We start from the raw sequence: 6,000 nt of genomic DNA on the forward strand, positions 1-6,000 counted from the left end.
CTTCCTCAGGCGAAGGTTTCTTCGATCAAAGCGGAAATCTCTTACGTCCTTCGGACTTCACTCATCTCTCTGAGATCACTGGTAAGGATAGTCGGTCTCCTTTCGGCCTCCATCCAGGCCATCTTTCCGGGTTCCCTACATTATCGAGCACTCCAACACCTCAAAATCAAACATCTGCATCAAGGCTTAGCCTACGACGATCTTATTGCCTTAGATCCAGAGTCCCGCGTAGAACTGCAATGGTGGATAGACCATTTAGATGCGTGGAACGGGCGCACTATTTTCGCCGCGGCCCCAGATCTTGTGTTAGAATCCGATGCCAGCCTGTCGGGATGGGGCACCCGCTGTGGTCCAATATCGACTGGCGGTACATGGTCTCAAGAGGAGTCGAAATTGCACATCAATTGTTTAGAGATGCTTGTAGGCTCCTTTGCAATCCAAAGCCTATCAAAGAACAGAGTTCGGTGTTCTATTCTTCTCCGCATGGACAATGTTTCTGCGGTCCGTTACATCAACCATCTCTGTGGCACCAGGTCCAGACCTCTGGCAGAGCTGGCAAAGAGTCTTTGGGAGTTTTGCCTGTCGAATCAACTTTCCTTGACGGCGGAATATCTACCAGGGGATCTCAATTCCGTGGCGGACTGGCACTCTCGTTTTCTTCGGGACTCCAGCGATTGGAAGCTTCTTCCATCCGTCTTCCTATCCCTCGCTCACAAATGGGGCCCTTTTTATATCGACCTGTTCGCTTCTCGCCTCAACACACAATTACCCCGTTTTTTCAGTTGGCGGCCAGATCCTTCGGCCTTGGCGACAGACGCCTTTGTCCAGGACTGGTCCCGGCAACTCAATTACGCCTTTCCCCCGTTTCTCATGATCAACAGAGTGCTTTCCCAGGTACGTCGACAGTCGACCTCTCTGGTCTTGGTGGCCCCCTTTTGGCAGTCTCAAGTTTGGTTCCCGTCCCTCTTGGAATTAGCGGTGGACTTTCCTGTCCTTCTCCCGAGCTACACGGACTTGCTTGTGAACCCTTAGGGCCGGCATCACGATCTCGTCCTGAACAACTCCCTGATTCTGTCTGCCTGGAAAGTTTCCGGCCTTCCCCTCCTGACGACTTCATTTCACAAGAGGCTTCTATCTTTATCAGCAAAGCCTGGGCCCCCGGGACCTCTAAGGCCTACAAATCCGCCTGGTCTCTTTGGGCAAGCTGGTGCCTGGAAAGGCATACCGATCCCCTTTCAGCCCCTCTAAATTTTGTGGTTAACTTTTTGGCCTCCGAGGCTAGCGCAGGTAAGTCTTACAGGACAGTTAATCTGTACAGATCAGCCATTTCCCTCAATCATTCCCCCATTGATGGCAAACCAGTTGGCTCTCATCCGCTAGTATGTCGGCTGCTAAAAGGAGTTCGTTGTTCCAAACCTCCGTTGGCTAAGTATTCTAGCTTATGGGATGTTTCTGTGGTGCTTAAACTTTTTTCTGACTGGCCAGACAATAATGCTCTTTCTCTCAAAATGTTATCAGCTAAACTTACCATGCTTTTGTGCCTGGTTTCCATTAAACGTGTCTCTGATGTTAAAGCCTTGGACATTTCGGCTCGTCAGCTTTCCCCTACTGGGGTTCAATTTCAAGTACATAGACGCACTAAAACTAATTTAAATTCTGTATTTTACCCCTATTTTCCCTCTCATCCTAAACTATGTGTTGGGCAATGTTTGAAAGTGTATGAACAAAAGACTTCTGATCTCAGAGCGCCCTCTCACTCCCAACTCCTTATTTCTTTCCCTGTCTCTTCCGTTACCTTGGCCCGTTGGGTGCGTTGGGTTATGTCCCTTGCGGGGATTGACATCTCCGTCTTCGGAGCCCATTCCACGAGAGGGGCCATGGCTTCTAAAGCCTTTTGGGCAGGCTCTCGCCTGGAGGACATTCTGAGATCAGCAGACTGGACCAATGATAATGTCTTTCGCATGTTTTATTGTAAACCTATCGATACTGTGGCTTCTTTGGTAGTAGATATGCTTTGAACAAGCATAATAGGAGCCTCCGGTCTAGCCATAAAATGTAGATTTTCCTAGTTTTTATGACGGAAAGTCTTAATTTTATTAAAGACACGGAGGCGAGTATTATCCCACCTCTTCACTACTAACATTTGCTCTCTCCCTCCCTTCAGCGAATACGGCTTTGCCGCCTGCATCTTCGTGAACGCCTGAGTCATCAACGGAGGCGGCCTCCTACGGCTCGATCGGCTCCTTCTTCTGGCAGCTTTCCATCTCCGATGTTTCCTGTTGCTCGTTTCTCATGGTTGGATCTGGCTCAAGATGTTTGTTCCTGGACTTTGGCTATATTTATCGTCCTTTCCATGGCTCCTTTGTTTTCTGAACGTTCCTGATCTGCTCACCTGCGAAAAGAGGAAGCTCTGCAGTCAGTTGTGACGTTTTACTAGTGACTACAGCCTGATTGGTTATTACTTTCGTTTTTATTATGTTCCCATTGGCCAGACTTTCTCGCATGGCCCCCTGGGAACTGTAGTGTTTTCACTTATCTTGGCTGCTGTGTAATAAAGCAAGATAAGAAAAGCATAATACTCGCCTCCGTGTCTTTAATAAAATTAAGACTTTCCGTCATAAAAACTAGGAAAATCTACATTGTTCATTAAATGATTCATGGTTTTACATAACACACATTGTGAACTGAATTTCTTTAAACTGGTCTCTGAATTGATACTCAGTTATAATAATGCACTGTGAAGTAAAATGATTTGCTCAAAATCACAGTTTACTTAAGTGGGAAAGCAGGGATTTAAGCCCAAATTTCCCGATTACACATTCTGCTCTTAAGCTACTGAATGAATATTTCAACTCACTACCTTTTATCACCCGATAACAGTGCTTTGTGTTTAATTATTGAATGGCCTTTTTTATTAATCACATAGGCGCAACCAATTGCATTTACCAATGCTTGTTATTACATGTAGTCACGCCTAAGGTAGGCCATAGGTAGCGCCATGGGCAGGATGCTGTGCATTTAAAAAGTAAGACGTACTTTTACATTTAAACGTTCTGCAAGGCCTATCTCTCCCATGGGCGAATATTGAGATTACCTCGAACATCTTTTGAATACAATATCCAATTGGAAACAGATAGAAATTTGGAATTTGGTATCTCTGGACAATTCAAAATCACAGCTTATGCTGAAGTTGAATGTTAAATTGGAAGCCAGAAAACGCCACTTTTAGAAAGTGCTAATTGTCTTGCTTTAACCACTCTGTGTCTATGTCTGTCTCTTAATACAGGTCTGGGTTGGGTGACAGCTGGCCTTTGTGTATTCCCTCTAGACAGTCACACACACAGGGAGCTAAGGTGTATCACGCATATCCTGATGGCCCATCCCCAGGCTGATGGGTCTCTCCAAGGTAGAGTGAAAGGGAGGAACTGACACTTGCACCGGAATAGGGCTGTGCCTGTCCCCACACAAAGAGCTGCATGCTCCTCTGTAGTGCGTTTGGAGCCAGGGAAGGAAGGGCAGCGACCTTATAAGGTTCAAGGGCCTCTTTGATGTCTCCCCCATTTTAAAGCACATTTGGGTATAAGTACTGGACCCCTGACACCCCCAAATCAGTACACTTTTGAGAGCTGAAGAAACTCTGCCAGGAAGACGAGCTGCATTGCAGGAGGGACTGCTACTTTGCTAACTGCTCTGCTGTGTTGACCTGCTGCCTGCCTTTCCCCCGTTCATGAAGTCTCAGGGCCATCAAATACTTCACCTGTCTACCACTGCTGTGGGACTCTGCAACCCCTGAGTCCAGCAGCTGAAATTTGACAAGGATCAGAGAATGTCTGATCCCCAGCTTGGTGTGCTAAAGATCGAGCGCTGGACTCTGTGCCAACAAAGATTGTCGTGTCTGCTGCAGCAGTCTACGTATGCACACATCTGTCCTGTGGGCCCCCAAAGATTGCCGGGTCTGCTGCTTTGTTGCTATATATGCCCTGTCTGTGCTGTGCACTGACTACGATCATTGAGTCTGCCCTGCCGTAACAAGATCACCGCGGTCTCTGGCTTCATTGCAGTTAGGTGTTCAAAGGCATCCTAGCGTGTCTCATTGCTCCGCCACTGCAAAATTTGAAAGGAGGGTCAACTGCAGCACAGGCCCCAAAGGAAGAGGCTGTTGTGTCAGCACCTTTTCAGGACCACCGTAAATACGCCGCAGCGCCCGAGGACAGCCCAACGTGGCCTGTCATTTCAACAGAGCTCGCCCAAAGAGGAGACCACAGTGACGTGGCCCAGATCCCGAGGCAGCTGCACTTGATGCATTACCATATGAAGGTATTTTTTAAACTGGGACCTGTGAGGCCTCTGTTGTCATCCTGCATACTATCAGGGGGAGCCAGATCTCAGTCATTCCAACGGGCAAGCGTGACCTGTCTTAAACCTGTCTAATTGCTAGTGACTTTCCAACACTGTTTTGATTCACATACCTGGGTAGGACTTCCCCTAAGGACAGCTGAGGGGATTTGTGTCATTTCACTCCGGACTGGCGTGACTACCCATAACCTGAGAATAACGAGTATCTTTCAGCTCTGTCTTTTACCAGCCCGTGATCCGGAGACATACTGATTGGATTTTATTATATTGATCTTGTTTTACTCAGATAAATATTCTCTAGTGTTTTTACTGTGTCACAGTAATTTAAGTGTTGCACAAACACTTTGCACATTGCCTCCCCCCAACCCCGCACCACTCCCATCTGCTCACCACCCTCTGTTAGGACCGCCACTGGGTGCACCATTTGTATACACTACAATATTTTTATAACTTTTATTATAAATATTTTTCAACTGTGTGCACCATTTCCATTTTGGCCTAGATAACCTTAACTAACTTGTGAGCATTCTGACTACTAAAGGCTGAGTAGGTTAACTTAACTGTTGTCTTTCTTCCACGACAGCTGTGCCTCACTTATGGAGGTGCTTAATGCTGTCTTTGTCTCTCTAAAGATTTCTGTATTTCCCCATCAGTCTAATCATCATTACCCTAGCCCTCTGCCTTCAAGTTGTGACATCTATTGTGCTATATGTTTCCACCTCAACAGATATCACACTTGGCAGAAGTGCTTGGTGTAAGCAACTGTAAACAGTTATAATATGGAGTTCCTAAAAACTGCAACTTTCCCCACACCATTTCTCTTAATACAGGCCAAAGGAGGCATCATGGTGCAGAGAATAAATTATAACAAAAGTAGACCAAGGATAGGTAGTGTGTACTTTTCTCCCACTAGCTATTGAGAATCATTTTACTGAGGATTCTTATGTTCTGAAATAACCTCCTACAGTGACATGATCGCACCCTTACTTTAGTACATGACCCTTACACTATGTTGACTTGACGTATGCTGGATTTGTATTTTTCACTCACTCTGCTTTTCTTATTTAGTTTCAAATTGCAGAAAGAAAATCCTTCTTTGCTGATTCACCTTTCTGAATAAGAAAAACATTGTTTTTTCTGCGACATCTTCCCTGTTTGAACCTGTTGTTACAACAAAACAAAGCCACACAGTGGGGGGGCGTGGCTTGTCAGCCGATGGTGACAGACGTGTGAGCTTGGAGCTCCGCGCTGGCCTATTGAATTATCCTGGAAAAATCGCAGTTGGCCTGGTTCAGGGTGCACCCTCTGGACCCTGCTGCACCTGCTGCCCACCTGAGCCCGTGACCCAGGGGCATGAGGCTCTGAAACGCAGTGGAAGACCTGCGGCTGAGACAAGCGCGCATCAGCCCCGGGAGCACAAAGTGGCGGAGACCCGTGCATCGGAGACGCCAGGGGCTATGGAGCTGAGTTAAGTGCTCCTTGCAGCGTCCCGCCTGCGACAAGGTGAGAGAGGAGCCCCGAAAAAATTGGAGGCAGCTGAAGGGTTGCGAGTGCGAGCCCTGCAGAGCGAGGAGAGATAGGCCGATGTAGTGACAACAACCCCGGCATCGGGCAGACCAGATGGCGGCAAGCTGAGCATCAAGA

Source organism: Triturus cristatus, chromosome 2_1 (assembly GCF_964204655.1).
Source record: "Triturus cristatus chromosome 2_1, aTriCri1.1, whole genome shotgun sequence".
Classification (NCBI taxonomy): Eukaryota; Metazoa; Chordata; class Amphibia; order Caudata; family Salamandridae; genus Triturus; species Triturus cristatus.